The 16,168-nt window shown below is 41.2% G+C and overlaps 1 protein-coding gene across 1 annotated transcript in view; it reads right to left on the reverse strand.

Annotated features, from left to right (window-relative positions):
• Nucleotides 1-3,158: 3,158 nt before the first annotated feature.
• The window catches only part of RFC3 (replication factor C subunit 3), a 205,935-nt gene continuing 192,925 nt past the window's right edge, over nucleotides 3,159-16,168 (reverse strand). The window contains exon 11 of the mRNA XM_086713792.1: nucleotides 3,159-3,217. The gene's annotated coding sequence lies outside the window, so the exon portion shown is untranslated. The remainder of the gene's footprint in view (nucleotides 3,218-16,168) is intronic.

A 16,168-nucleotide genomic window follows, 5' to 3' on the forward strand; every position in this document is an offset into this window, starting at 1 on the left:
CTCCAAGGGCTACTATATTATTTCTTTCAGAAGCCTTCCGAAATTTTGCCCAATATCTAAGGAATTAAGACATTCTTTAAAGAAAGCCTGCAATTGAGGCATTTCATTTCCTATTTTGCTTCTTTCTATTTGCTCTGTAGTTCTCCATAGAGATTTGAACAAAGAATTTACTACAGGGTTTGTATATTCATGCAAATAACACATTTTCCTACAAGACTACACCCTTTGTTCTTCCAGATGCTGAAACATTTCTGTTTGCTTTTCTAGTTGATTTTGAAGAATTATGATGCAAATGTGTAGTTGGCAGATATTTTGTATTCTTCTCAAGCTCTTCCTTATGCTCTGAATGAGAGAGAGCTGTGCTCCTGAACTTGGGTTCCCTGCTGCTTCCAGCAGGTGTGGATTTGCCACAGCCAGAGACCAAGCTGGTGTGCAGCGTGAGTTCCTCCTGAAAACATGTATGTTCTGCCTTCAGCTGGAGTGCTTTGAAGTCACTGTGTGCTTTATGGCCAGCTTTTCTAATTCTGCAGATTTAACTTTTATTTTATTAGGGCTTTGTGTGTGCGTGTGTGTGTGTGTGTGTGTGTGTGTGTGTGTGTGTCTGTCCCTGTCTCAACTTAGTAAAGGAATAAATGTTTTTCCCCTTTGGTATAATTTGACCTCTTGGTCTCTGGAACATCCAGAGAGATTGAAGTAATAGGTGAAAAGCAGTCAGGTGCTGTGCCAACAGAGCCTCCTGAGAAGAGCTAGCAGGGGAGCAGGGAACCCAGAAGCAGCCCTAACCTGGAATCATCCTCTAGAACCACGCTTGGATCATCTGAGGTGCACGGGAGCAAGAAGACACAATTATGCAGTTCCAGTCTACATAGACCATTAGTAGTAAGAACATCGCTATGGACGAATCTGTGGCCCAAACCACTCAAGGTAGAAACACACAACTGTTTTGTCTCCCTCCTTTACTGTAGAAGGTTAAAAGACACACTTTTACAAAATAAGCACCCTTTTTTCCTTATTTTTTTATGAATCATAATTCTGCTTGTGCCATGAGAAATGATGTCACTGATACCCTCACTGACACCCTGGACTAACTTATCCCACAGACAGGCATTATTCCTGTTTTATGTGAAGGAATGAAGACTGTGCTACATGAAGGAAATAGCTGACTATTTTTTCCATAAGTAGATGCGAAATAACAGAAAATGCATATATTGATCTGTGCCCCATGTTCCTGACACAGAGCTCCTAAAACCTTTGTCATTTCCTGAGTAACAGCAACATCTGATACAGAACTCAACTCCTTTGGAATTTCCTGGGTAATAGGAACATCTTTTGTTCTGGTGAGATGACTCTTTGTGAGCTCCTTGATGGGGACTGGTCACCAGAAAAACCAGAAATTAGAAACTTTTAGCACCACCTTCCATTCTCCAGAGAGGGGAGAAGGGCTAGAAATGGAACCAATAATCAGCCACGCCCACCTAATGAAGCCTCCAGAAAAGTCCCCAAAATATGGTGTGCAGAGATATTTTCCAGGTAGGTGCACAGCTATATGCCAGGAGGGTGGTACACACCAACTCCAGGGGGACAGAAGTTCGTGCCCTTGGGACCCTATGTATCTCTTCATCTGAGTATTCATCTGTATATTTCATCATGTCCTTTACTATAAAATAAACTGATAACACAAGTGTTTCTCTAAGTTCTGTAAACTGTTAAAACCAATGACAGATTCCAAGGAGGAGGTCATGAAAACCTCTGAACAGAAGGTTGTGGGTGACCTGGAGACATACTACTTGCAGTTGGTATCTGAGGCAGGGGTAGTCTCGCGGGACTGAGTCCTTAACTGACGGGGTCTGCACTAACTCCAGGAAGCCAGTGTCAGAACTGCTTGAGGTGAAAACCCCACACATCTAGTGTCAGCAGTGTTTGAGAAGTATAGTACTTAGTTGTAGACAGTGAAGGAAAAGTAAAAACAGAGAGCTTTTTTCTAGACAATGGAAAACAAGTGCCTTCCCTGAACACTACTGAAAAAACAGAAATTCCTCTTACCTCTTTGGCTGCTGTTTTTAGTTTCCTTTGCTGGCTCCCACTATCTCCCTGGCCTCTGAAACCTGGAGCACTCCAAGGCTTTGTCCTTGGCCTCGTTTTCTGCTCTTTCTGTGCTCACTGCATTGTTGCCCTGACCCATCCTCAGGGCTCTCAAGTTTGCTTAAGCAATGATGCCTCATGGATTTATATCTTTAATACCAACCTTTTCTTGAACTGGACTCAAATGTCCAATTTCTAACTTCACATCTCTACCTGGATGTCTAATTAACACCCAAATCCTAACATGTACGAAGCTGAGCTCCTGACATTTCCACCAAATCTTGCCCCTCCCATGGTCTTGCTCATCAAAGTACAGGCCATATGTGTACTTCTGGTTGCTCACATCAAAAGCCTTGGTGTAAATCTTGATTATCATCTTTCTCTCACATCACACATGGTATAAGCTTTCAGCAAATCCTAACAACTCTATCTTTATCCAGAACCTGAGCATTTCTCAACAGCTCCAATATCACCATCCTGGTCAATTCATCCTGGTCAAACCATCATCTCTTACCTGGATGACCACACAGCCTTGTAGTTGATCTCTTTTCATCCTTGTATAGGTTTAGTTTGTCCAAAACACAGCACTGGGAACAATCTTATTAAAATCTCAGTTAAGGAGCGCCTGGGTGGCTCAGTCGGTTAAGCGGCTGACTTCGGCTCAGGTCATGATCTCGCAGTCCGTGAGTTCGAGCCCCGCGTCGGGCTCTGTGCTGACCGCTCAGAGCCTGGAGCCTGTTTCAGATTCTGTGTCTCCCTCTCTCTGACCCTCCCCTGTTCATGCTCTATCTCTCCTTGTCTCAAAAATAAATAAAACGTTTAAAAAAATTTTTTTCTAAAATAAAATCTCAGTTAAATCAATTCACTCCTATGTTGAAAATCCTCCAATGGCTTCCTATCTCACAAAGAATAAAATCCAAAGCCCTTTTCCTGAGTTACAATGTCCTACCCCATCTGCCCCTGCTTGAGCCCCATTGTGTTTCTGACCTAGTATGCTGCCATCTTCTCCCTCTCTATCCCAGTCTACTGGCTTGGCCTCCTCATGATTCTCACCTCAGGGCCTCTGTGCTTCTCTCTGCCTGCAGTGCTCTTCCCCCATCATGGCTCTGTCTCTTCCTTGTTCCAAGTCTTTACTCTGTGGAAATAAACAGAGACCAACCAAGTGACAAAAAAGGCTGCCTGTTCAGCATTCACTACAGCAAAGGAGTCAGCACCATCACTTTTTCCAGAGTTTCAGCAGAGACTCACAGACAGGAATAGGAATGGGAAAACTTTATGGCGGGAAAGGAGGTTTCAGGTATGCCCAGACTGGAGGTTGTTGGCATAGGAAAGGTGTAAGTGGGCTACGTATGTGATTTATTAGGAGTGCTTTCTCTAGTTGGTCCTAAATTTGGAAAGCTGTCAGTTATTAAGTGTTGGACATTTGGGGCCACTTCTTAAAGGGATTATTGTTTTGGCGTCTTGGAGTGTTTACTAAAGATAGTGGTCTGACTTCCTGCAAGTCTGATTTAGAAAGAGCAGACTGGCTTCCTGGGTTGGTTACCGTAGATCAGGTATTGATTTCCTGAGCTGGATGCCATAGGTTGTAGATCAGTGTTCTATTCTTTTATATGGTGTGGACATTGCCTGCTTGCATATTCAGTCTCTCACTTCTCAGGGAGACTTTCTCTAACAATCTCTTCTAAAATGTCAACTCTTCCCATACCTTTCCTTTTTAATTTTTCTCTTTAAACATGTATCTTTTGATTATTTATCTTATTTACTATGTGCCTCTCCCACTAGTATGTAAATTCCTTGAGAAAAGGACTTCTGGCTATCTTTTTTCATTGTTATATCCCAGTACCTGGACGACCATCAGTTTGGCCCATAGTACAAGTTAGTGACTATTGTTGAATAAAGCAATGAAATATTTATTTAATACCTATTACTAAAGAAGAATTCTAGTAGTTATTAACTTTACTTTGGAGACACCTGGCAGTCACTACTTTAACAAAGTGATCATGAATAACATCACCAGTAATGTCATGTTGATGTCATGCATTCTGATATATGATGATGAGATGGTTATATCACTTCTGTGGTTTTCTCCTCCAAAACCCATAACCACAATCTAATTATAAGAAAAACAACAGAAGGGCGCCTGGGTGGCTCAGTCGGTTGGGCATCTGACTTTGGCTCAGGTCAGATCTCACAGTTGGTGAGTACAAGCCCCACGTCGGGCTCTGTGCTGACAGCTAGGAGCCTGGAGCCTGCTTCAGATTCTGTGTCTCCTTCTCTCTCTGCCCCTCTCCCACTTGTGCTCTGTCTCTGTCTCTCAAAAATAAATAAATGTAAAAAAAATTTTTTTAAAAAGAAAAACAATTGAGAGTCCCATATCATGGGACATTCTGCAAAATACCTGGCCAACACTCTTTAAGTGTCATGAAAGACAAGGAAAGACAGATTAATTATCACAGTTTGGAGAAGAAAACTAACATGTAATGTGGCATCCTGAATTAGAAGCTGGAAAGAAAAATGACGAAGTTTTCAATGGAAAAACTTATGAAATCCAAACAAAATCTATATTTTGGTTAATACTATTAAGCCCATGTTAATTTCTTAACGTTATTAACTGTATCATGCTATAGAAGATGTGCACATCAGGAAAAGCTAGATGAATGGTATACGGAAACTATCTGTACTAGTTTAGTAACTTTCTTTAAACCTAAAATATTTAAAATTAAAATATTTAAAAAAGAAAAAATGAGTGCATTGGGAAATGGCAGGAAGGGAGGACTATATAGAATCATTCCAAATGCACTTATGAAGTACCCACAATGTGGTGAGTGCTGTTGAAAATTCTGGTGACACAATATCAAATAAAATTGTATCTCTACACCTAAGGGCCTGGCATATATGGTCCAGCAGAGAGATGCATACTATACGTTACAGCTACTCTGATTGGCATCCAAATAAGAGAAAGCAGAAGAACAAAGAAGAGAGTTCAATTGTAAGGACATGTTGAATAAAAGGAGAGTGAGTGTGAAAAAAGGCTTGTTAGAGAAGGTGATTGTTGAGCTGAATTACAAGAAAAGAGTGTTTATTCCCTGGAGAGGAATGCTGTTGGGGAAAAGGGTTTGGAAGGGCCTGAAGGATGGTCCTGAAGCCCTGAGTCAGGCAAGATGACTTCACCCCAGGGTTTATAAAAGTGGGTGCAAAATATCTCCAACATAGCGATGTCCTCACAGAGCTCTACTGCTTTTCCAAAATATAATTTGTCTATTATTTGCTGCATAACTTTTAAGTTGATTCTTTACTCTATATTAGTTTTGGGAAATAAACCAATAAACTTGGATCTCATCTTTAAAGACAGACATGCCTCTGAAAGAATTCCAGTTAACCTTAAACTGTAAAGTATTTCATTCACACTTTATTTTTTTTTATTTTTATTTTTATATGAAATTTATTGTCAAATTGGTTTCCATACAACACCCAGTGATCATCCCAAAAGGTGCCCTCCTCAATACCCATCACCCACCCTCTCCTCCCTCCCACCCCCCATCAACCCTCAGTTTGCTCTCAGTTCTCAACAGTCTCTTATGCTTTGGCTCTCTCCCACTCTAACCTCTTTTTTTTTTTTTTTTCCTTCCCCTCCCCCATGGATTCCTGTTAAGTTTCTCAGGATCCACATAAGAGTGAAAGCATATGGTATCTGTCTTTCTCTGTATGGCTTATTTCACTTAGCATCACACTCTCCAGTTCCATCCACGTTGCTACAAAAGGCCATATTTCATTTTTTCTCATTGCCACGTAGTATTCCATTGTGTATATAAACCACAATTTCTTTATCCATTCATCAGTTGATGGACATTTAGGCTCTTTCCATAATTTGGCTATTGTTGAGAGTGCTGCTATGAACATTGTGGTACAAGTGCCCCTATGCATCAGTACTCCTGTGTCCCTTGGATAAATTCCTAGCAGTGCTATTGCTGGGTCATAGGGTAGGTCTATTTTTAATTTTCTGAGGAATCTCCACACTGCTTTCCAGAGCGGCTGCACCAATTTGCATTCCCACCAACAGTGCAAGAGGGTTCCCGTTTCTCCACATCCTCTCAAGCATCTATAGTCTCCTGATTTGTTCATTTTGGCCACTCTGACTGGCGTGAGGTGATACCTGAGTGTGGTTTTGATTTGTATTTCCCTGATGAGGAGCGACGCTGAACATCTTTTCATGTGCCTGTTGGCCATCCGGATATCTTCTTTAGAGAAGTGTCTATTCATGTTTTCTGCCCATTTCTTCACTGGGTTATTTGCTTTTCGGGTGTGGAGTTTGGTGAGCTCTTTATAGATTTTGGATACTAGCCCTTTGTCTGATATGTCATTTGCAAATATCTTTTCCCATTCCGTTGGTTGCCTTTTACTTTTGTTGGTTGTTTCCTTTGCTGTGCAGAAGCTTTTTATCTCATAAGGTCCCAGTAATTCACTTTTGCTTTTAATTCCCTTACCTTTGGGCATGTGTCGAGTAAGAGATTGCTACGGCTGAGGTCAGAGAGGTCTTTTCCTGCTTTCTCCTCTAAGGTTTTGATGGTTTCCTGTCTCACATTCAGGTCCTTTATCCATTTTGAGTTTATTTTTGTGAATGGTGTGAGAAAGTGGTCTAGTTTCAACCTTCTGCATGTTGCTGTCCAGTTCTCCCAGCACCATTTGTTAAAGAGACTGTCTTTTTTCCATTGGATGTTCTTTCCTGCTTTGTCGAAGATGAGTTGGCCATACGTTTGTGGGTCTAGTTCTGGGGTTTCTATTCTATTCCATTGGTCTATGTGTCTGTTTTTGTGCCAATACCATGCTGTCTTGATGATGACAGCTTTGTAGTAGAGGCTAAAGTCTGGGATTGTGATGCCTCCTGCTTTGGTCTTCTTCTTCAAAATCACTTTGGCTATTCGGGGCCTTTTGTGGTTCCATATGAATTTTAGGATTGCTTGTTCTAGTTTCGAGAAGAATGCTGGTGCAATTTTGATTGGGATTGCATTGAATGTGTAGATAGCTTTGGGTAGTATTGACATTTTGACAATATTTATTCTTCCAATCCATGAGCAGGGAATGTCTTTCCATTTCTTTAAATCTTCTTCAATTACCTTCATAAGCTTTCTATAGTTTTCAGCATACAGATCCTTTACATCTTTGGTTAGATTTATTCCTAGGTATTTTATGCTTCTTGGTGCAATTGTGAATGGGATCAGTTTCTTTATTTGTCTTTCTGTTGCTTCATTGTTAGTGTATAAGAATGCAACTGATTTCTGTACATTGATTTTGTATCCTGCAACTTTGCTAAATTCATGTATCAGTTCTAGCAGACTTTTGGTGGAGTCTATCGGATTTTCCATGTATAATATCATGTCATCTGCAAAAAGCGAAAGCTTGACTTCATCTTTGCCAATTTTGATGCCTTTGATTTCCTGTTGTTGTCTGATTGCTGATGCTAGAACTTCCAGCACTATGTTAAACAACAGCGGTGAGAGTGGGCATCCCTGTCGTGTTCCTGATCTCAGGGAAAAAGCTCTCAGTTTTTCCCCGTTGAGGATGATGTTAGCTGTGGGTTTTTCATAAATGGCTTTTATGATCTTTAAGTATGTTCCTTCTATCCCGACTTTCTCAAGGGTTTTTATTAAGAAAGGGTGCTGGATTTTGTCAAAGGCCTTTTCTGCATCGATTGGCAGGATCATATGGTTCTCCTCTTTTTTTTTGTTAATGTGATGTATCACGTTGATTGATTTGCGAATGTTGAACCAGCCCTGCATCCCAGGAATGAATCCCACTTGATCATGGTGAATAATTCTTTTTATATGCTGTTGAATTCGATTTGCTAGTATCTTATTGAGAATTTTTGCATCCATATTCATCAGGGATATTGGCCTGTAGTTCTCTTTTTTTACTGGGTCTCTGTCTGGTTTAGGAATCAAAGTAATACTGGCTTCATAGAATGAGTCTGGAAGTTTTCCTTCCCTTTCTATTTCTTGGAATAGCTTGAGAAGGATAGGTATTATCTCTGCTTTAAATGTCTGGTAGAACTCCCCTGGGAAGCCATCTGGTACTGGACTCTTATCTGTTGGGAGATTTTTGATAACCGATTCAATTTCTTCGCTGGTTATGGGTCTGTTCAAGCTTTCTATTTCCTCCTGATTGAGTTTTGGAAGAGTGTGGGTGTTCAGGAATTTGTCCATTTCTTCCAGGTTGTCCAGTTTGTTGGTATATAATTTTTCATAGTATTCCCTGATAATTGTTTGTATCTCTGAGGGATTGGTTGTAATCATTCCATTTTCATTCATGATTTTATCTATTTGGGTCATCTCCCTTTTCTTTTTGAGAAGCCTGGCTAGAGGTTTGTCAATTTTGTTTATTTTTTCAAAAAACCAACTCTTGGTTTTGTTGATCTGCTCTACAGTTTTTTTAGATTCTATATTGTTTATTTCTGCTCTGATCTTTATTATTTCTCTTCTTCGGCTGGGTTTAGGCTGCCTTTGCTGTTCTGCTTCTATTTCCTTTAGGTGTGCTGTTAGATTTTGTATTTGGGATTTTTCTTGTTTCTTGAGATAGGCCTGGATTGCAATGTATTTTCCTCTCAGGACTGCCTTCGCTGCATCCCAAAGCGTTTGGATTATTGTATTTTCATTTTCGTTTGTTTCCATATATTTTTTAATTTCTTCTCTAATTGCCTGGTTGACCCACTCATTCGTTAGTAGGGTGTTCTTTAACCTCCATGCTTTTGGAGGTTTTCCAGACTTTTTTCTGTGGTTGATTTCAAGCTTCATAGCATTGTGGTCTGAAAGTATGCATGGTATGATTTCAATTCTTGTAAACTTATGAAGGGCTGTTTTGTGACCCAGTATATGATCTATCTTGGAGAATGTTCCATGTGCACTCGAGAAGAAAGTATATTCTGTTGCTTTGGGATGCAGAGTTCTAAATATATCTGTCAAGTCCATCTGATCCAATGTCTCATTCAGGGCCCTTGTTTCTAATTTTTTTTTTTTCAACGTTTATTTATTTTTGGGACAGAGAGAGACAAGGCATGAACGGGGGAGGGGCAGAGAGAGAGGGAGACACATAATCGGAAACAGGCTCCAGGCTCTGAGCCATCAGCCCAGAGCCTGACGCGGGGCTCGAACTCACGGACCGCGAGATCGTGACCTGGCTGAAGTCGGACGCTCAACCGACTGCGCCACCCAGGCGCCCCAGGGCCCTTGTTTCTTTATTGACCGTGTGTCTAGATGATCTATCCATTTCTGTAAGTGGGGTGTTAAAGTCCCCTGCAATTACCACATTCTTATCAATAAGGTTGCTTATGTTTATGAGTAATTGTTTTATATATTTGGGCGCTCCGGTATTCGGCGCATAGACATTTATAATTGTTAGCTCTTCCTGATGGATAGACCCTGTTACTATTATATAATGTCCTTCTTCATCTCTTGTTACAGCCTTTAATTTAAAGTCTAGTTTGTTTGATATAAGTATGGCTACTCCAGCTTTCTTTTGGCTTCCAGTCGCATGATAAATAGTTCTCCATCCCCTCACTCTCAATCTAAAGGTGTCCTCAGGTCTAAAATGAGTCTCTTGTAGACAGCAAATAGATGGGTCTTGTTTTTTTATCCATTCTGATACCTTATGTCTTTTGGTTGGTGCATTTAATCCATTTACATTCAGTGTTATTATAGAAAGATACGGGTTTAGAGTCATTGTGATGTCTGTATGTTTTATGCTTGTAGTGATGTCTCTGGTACTTTGTCTCACAGGATCCCCCTTAGGATCTCTTGTAGGGCTGGTTTAGTGGTGACAAATTCCTTCAGTTTTTGTTTGTTTGGGAAGACCTTTATCTCTCCTTCCATTCTAAATGACAGACTTGCTGGATAAAGGATTCTCGGCTGCATATTTTTTCTGTCTAGCACACTGAAAATCTCATGCCAATTCTTTCTGGCCTGCCAAGTTTCAAAAGAGAGATCAGTCAAGAGTCTTATAGGTTTCCCTTTATATGTGAGGGCACGTTTATCCCTTGCTGCTTTCAGAATTTTCTCTTTATCCTTGTATTTTGCCAGTTTCACTATGATATGTCGTGCAGAAGATCGATTCAAGTTCCGTCTGAAGGGAGTTCTCTGTGCCTCTTGGATTTCAATGCCTTTTTCCTTCCCCACTTCAGGGAAGTTCTCAGCTATTATTTCTTCAAGTACCCCTTCAGCACCTTTCCCTCTCTCTTCCTCCTCTGGGATACCAATTATGTGTATATTATTTCTTTTTAGTGTATCACTTAGTTCTCTAATTTTCCCCTCATACTCCTGGATTTTTTTATCTCTCTTTTTCTCAGCTTCCTCTTTTTCCATAACTTTATCTTCTAGTTCACCTATTCTCTCCTCTGCCTCTTCAATCCGAGCCGTGGTGGTTTCCATTTTGTTATGCATTTCGTTTAAAGCGTTTTTCAGCTCCTCGTGACTGTTCCTTAGTCCCTTGATCTCTGTAGCAAGAGATTCTCTGCTGTCAGCTATACTGTTTTCAAGCCCAGCGATTAATTTTATGACTATTATTCTAAATTCACTTTCTGTTATATTATTTAAATCCTTTTTGATCAGCTCATTAGCTGTTGTTATTTCCTGGAGATTCTTCTGAGGGGAATTCTTCCGCTTGGTCATTTTGGATAGTCCCTGGCGTGGTGAGGACCTGCAGGGCACTTCCCCTGTGCTGTGGTGTATAACTGGAGTTGGTGGGCGGAGCCGCAGTCAGACCTGATGTCTGCCCCCAGCCCACCGCTGGGGCCACAGTCAGACTGGTGCGTGCCTTCTCTTCCCCTCTCCTAGGGGCGGGATTCACTGTGGGCTGGGGTGGCCTGTCTGGGCTACTTGCACACTGCCAGGCTTGTGATGCTGGGGATCTGGCGTCTTAGCTGGGGTGGGTAGGCAAGGTGCACAGGGGCAGGCGGGGCAGGCTTAGCTTGCTTCTCCTTAGGTGATCCACTTCAGGAGGGGCCCTGTGGCAGCAGGAGGGAGTCAGATCCGCTGCCGGAGGTTTGGCTCCGCAGAAGCGCAGAGTTGGGTGTTTGCGCGGAGCGAGCAAGTTCCCTGGCAGGAACTGGTTCTCTTTGGGATTTTGGCTGGGGGATGGGCGGGGGAGATGGCGCTGGCGAGCGCCTTTGTTCCCCACCAAACTGAGCTCTGTCGTCCGGGGGCTCAGCAGCTCTCCCTCCCTTTGTCCTCCAGCCTTCCCGCTTTCCCAGCAGTGCTGTTAACTTATGACCTCCCAGACGCTAAGTCGCGCTTACTGTCGGAACACAGTCCGTCAGGCCCCTCCGCTTTTGCAAGCCAGTCTCGGGGGCTCTGCTTGGCCGGCGAGCCGCCCCTCCGCCCCGGCTCCCTCCCGCCAGTCCGTGGAGCGCGCACCGCCTCGCCGCCCTTCCTACCCTCTTCCGTGGGCCTCTCGTCTGCGCTTGGCTCCGGAGACTCCGTTCTGCGAATCCTCTGGCGGTTTTCTGGGTTATTTAGGCAGGTGTGGGTGGAATCTAAGTGATCAGCAGGACGCGCGGTGAGCCCAGCGTCCTCCTACGCCACCATCTTCCCTCGCCTCTCTCATTCACACTTTAAAACAAGCTCATAATTTAAAGACTTGTGTTTAGATGAGATTGAATTTTATTAAATAAAACTACTAGAGGCAATTTAGGAATCTTTACAATGTTAAGGAAAGAAGTTGTATATCTTGTTGAGTGACATTTTTGAATGTGTGGGGTAAGTACTTTGGAGTCCTTATAGCTTGCTGAGGTCTGGTCTGGAGATAAATCTCAATTTTTACCAATTGAATTGTTTAGTTCCATTCAGTGGTTTTGGTTGTTATGGAATGCCGACTATAACATTGATAAAATATCAAGAAGTCAGTCCACATGTTTGGAAGTACAGCATAGGATATATGAGAAAGATGTCATCTATCCATTCATCTATCTATCCATCCACTTAGCAACAGACACAACAGTATACAAAGTAGACTTGATCCTTCCCCTCAAAAAAGTATGTACCTCAAGAGAATAGGCAATTATATCCAGAATGATAAGAACTCTAAGAGGGGTAAGCAGGGACGGGGGTGAAGTGACCTCAACCTGGTATGAGGCAGGTCAGGCAAGCTATAGCCTCTAAAGAAGTGGGATTCTGGCCACAAGGTGTGTAGGTACTTTTTGTACCTGGGTACAAACAGTGGAAGAAAGGGGAAACATTTATACCAAGTAACAGCAAAGCCCTTCCTCCCCTACTGCCTCATAGATATGAAGTACCCTGTCAATGTGTGCACAAAAGTCCCTTAATAGCATGGAAACTTCCTGCTTTATTAGGCTGGAGCCAGTGGGGCACTAAAGAGCAATTCTGGTGACAAGTATGAAAGGTTCCAGGAAATTCTATTTCTATTGCTTGGTGACTTATTTGCTTTCTTTTTTCCCCCAGTCTTTGAGTCATCTGTTCTCTGAGCATTGCCAAGGACATGGGAAGGTTGAAGGTCTTAACCTGTCCCTGTGTGTATCCCTTCATTCTACATCATTTTATTTCTTTAGTCTGTATCTTAAGTGATGCAGTGATGTCCATAAATGATCAAGAAAAAAACTAGCCCCTGTTGAACTAGCACGTTCCTGAAGTATTCAGCAGGACTATCCCAAATTACTCATCTTTCCATCCCTGGAATTTCTCCCTGATATTTTACTGCAAACTGACCCCAGCTGGAAATGGGCTTCAAATCAGTTTTGCTATTGGCCTCCCAGTTCTACAAGTCTTCTAAGGAATTAGTTGCAGTTCACTATCTATCAACTACCACCCCCACCAAAAATAATTTCTCCTCTCCCATAGGAGCTCCAGTGAAGAATGTCTTTCTCTTTGACGAGATGATTTCTGAAACTCAATCTAATGTAGCCCTTGATGCATTTGGAATAGAAGGCAGAATTAGAGACACCCGGTGAGTTTAAGTCCCTGATTAGTGAAAATTGCTTAAAACTACATCCAGTAAGTTAGTATATTTGTTTAGCAGTGGCATACCTAGCATATTTTTTTTTATTTTTAGGTATAATCAACATATAATAAATTGCACATGTTTAAAGTGCACAGTTGAGACATTTGCATACACACACACACACACACACACACACACACACACACCTATGAAACCATCACATAGTCAAGATAATGAACATATCCATCAGCCCAAGTTCCATTATTTCCCTTTGTTTCTGATAAAAGGTGCTAAATATAGATGCCTGTGGACAAGAAAGAAGAAAAACTTTCTAGTTTTATTAATAGATGCAATTTTAGGGGCGCCTGGGTGGCTCGGTTGAGTGTCCGACTTCAGCTCAGGTCATGATGTCGCGGTTTGTGGGTTCAAGCCTCGTGTTGGGCCCTGTGCTGACAGCTCAGAGCCTGGAGCCTGCTTCAAATCCTGTGTCTCCCTTGCTTTCTTCCCCTCCTCCACTTATGCTCTCTTTCTCTTTCTCTCCAAAATGAATAAACATTAAAATAATTTGTAAAAAATTGATGCAATTTTAACTGTACATTACCATTGGAGTAAGAAGCAACATCCCACAATAGAGTCAGCCTAACATCATTCTAAGATCAAGGAGCTAAACAGGTTCATAGGGTGACTATGTGACATGTGACATCTAACTTAGGTAGTCTGAGAGCTCTTCTGATGCGTGTTGCCTTGATGAATGTTCCCTGTTCTAGTGCTTCCCAAGACTGCATTAGGTATTAACTGTGTAGTCCCATAGCATCTTCTCTTTACTCCTAGAATAAAATCATACCATTGCATTGCAAAAGCTTATTTACTTGTTTTCCTTTCCCACTATGATATCAAGAAGGATCTTCGTTCTTCACTATCCCTGATGGAATGCCTACCACATAGCAGAGCTCAGTGCATTCTTATTGAAGGGAAAAATTAATGAGTCTTGTTTTTCCTGAAAGCAACTGAGCAGATGGCTTGGTCTAGCCCTTTTCCATGCAGGAAGGGACTCAAAGTACACAACTGACCAGTGACATGATACAGTAACATTATCTATGAGTCTGGAAGCAGCATATTTCACCAATCAGTAGAGCTTGGATCATATCCTACCTAACATTGTCGTTACTGAGAAATGTTCCTTTAAGGTGATATTCTTATTGAAGCATGTCCAGTTTGCTAAAGAAAAAAAATATATATATATATGTACATATATATGTATATATGTATATATATGTATATATATATGTGTGTATATATATATGTATATATATATATACATATATATATATATATATATATATATATGGGAGAAAAGATAGAAGGTGAGTGCTTTCTTTCTTTTATAATTAATTGTAAAGAGATTCATTTGTTTGCCCACACATTCTAAGCATTGCCTACATGGTTTTGGGAATATTTTATTTTTCCTTTGAAATCATCTTAAAAGAGAAAAGCAATGCTTCTGAGAGTTATGAAATCTCAAAGGCAGTTAGAAATTCATTTATCACTTTAATGCAGGAAGATAAACAGGGATGTATTAAGCAAAGATACTCCATTATGCTGTAGCAGAGTTATATTTTAGCTTTGGCTTTGGCTTTACTTGAGGATTCTAATGGAAACATTGATCTTATTTCCAACGTCGCATTCCAGCATTCTCCTGAAATGAAAATTCCTCTTCTGCGTTTGTTTCTAAGCATAGTGAATTAAATCCTCCCTGTGGTTATGCTTAAATACCATGGCCTATTGAATGCTTTTCCTGACCACCACTCAGCCACACTCCATAACAAATAGCTATATACTGATCTTCTGGGCTCCCCAAATACCTACTGCAAAGACTATAATAGATCTGATCAGAGTTTGCTACAATTGACTATATGTCTGAATAACTGGACTGGGAGATCTGTGAGGTTTCTTCAACTCACAGAGAATTTTCATAAATTTGCCTAGTTCAGATCAGCTCAATAGAATAAAACAGGAAGTAAATCGAATAGCCTAAAAAATAAAAAAAAAATAACTTCTACATATCTCTTCTTCCTTTCCAAGGAGAATTCAAGAAAATTCAATCTAACTCTCTTTTGGAAATTCCACTTACCCTTAATTAACAATTATGTATTAGACAATTGTCCTCATGTATTCATTTGCTCTTTTAACAAACATTACTAAAGTTTTACTTTAACCCACTTGTAAAAGTACTAATATGAATACACCTGCCATCAAGAAATTTGAAGCACAGCAAAGAAGATATGCGCAAAAACAACTGCAACACAAACTATCTATAACATGTAGAAACTCATGCACAGGGTGTTCTAGAAGCCTGGAGAACAAGCACAGAAAGCTCACCAATTGTGGGTAGGGTAGGGGTGATGGCCAAGGAAATTTTCCACAAGGAGGTCGTACTTAAACTGGATTTAAAGACAGAATGGGAATTTTCTATCAGAATACAAAGGGAAGAGGAATCCAGACAAGAGCATAGCACAGGAGGTCTTAGACAGCAGAGTATACATTGAAAACGGGCATGATATATGTCAGGAAGTGTTTGGAAATGAGCTCTAGGGGCGACCTGGGAAGGGTTTTGCACCCCTACTGGGTAGTTCTGAACTTGCCCCTGTGGGAAATGGATAACCAATGCAACATCTAAGCACAATTGTAACACAGTCATATTTACATCTTGGAGCGTTCACTTAAAAATGTACAGCGATGTTTGTAAAGAATGTTTCTAAGGACGTTGGCATATTAAGAGTTATGACTCAATGATTTCTGATCAGGTAAGTCTGAGAAAATGATGGGTTAAGCATATTTGAACACCTCAAATATTTAACTTGCTCACCTTTGTTTTGTTTCTCCAAGAAGGGCATAGGCAGCCTTTCCCAAACTTATTTCACTATGGAAACTTCACCAAATATCTTATAGGATTAGGGTTCCCAAGAATACACTTTGAGAGGGGCGCCTGGGTGGCGCAGTCGGTTAAGCGTCCGACTTCAGCCAGATCACGATCTTGCGGTCCGTGAGTTCGAGCCCCGCGTCGGGCTCTGGGCTGATGGCTCAGAGCCTGGAGCCTGTTTCCGATTCTGTGTCTCCCTCTCTCTCTGCCCCTCCCCCGTTCGTG

The sequence above is a fragment of the Puma concolor genome, chromosome A1, assembly GCF_028749965.1.
Source record: "Puma concolor isolate L17-30 chromosome A1, mPumCon1.1.hap2, whole genome shotgun sequence".
Taxonomy (NCBI): domain Eukaryota; kingdom Metazoa; phylum Chordata; class Mammalia; order Carnivora; family Felidae; genus Puma; species Puma concolor.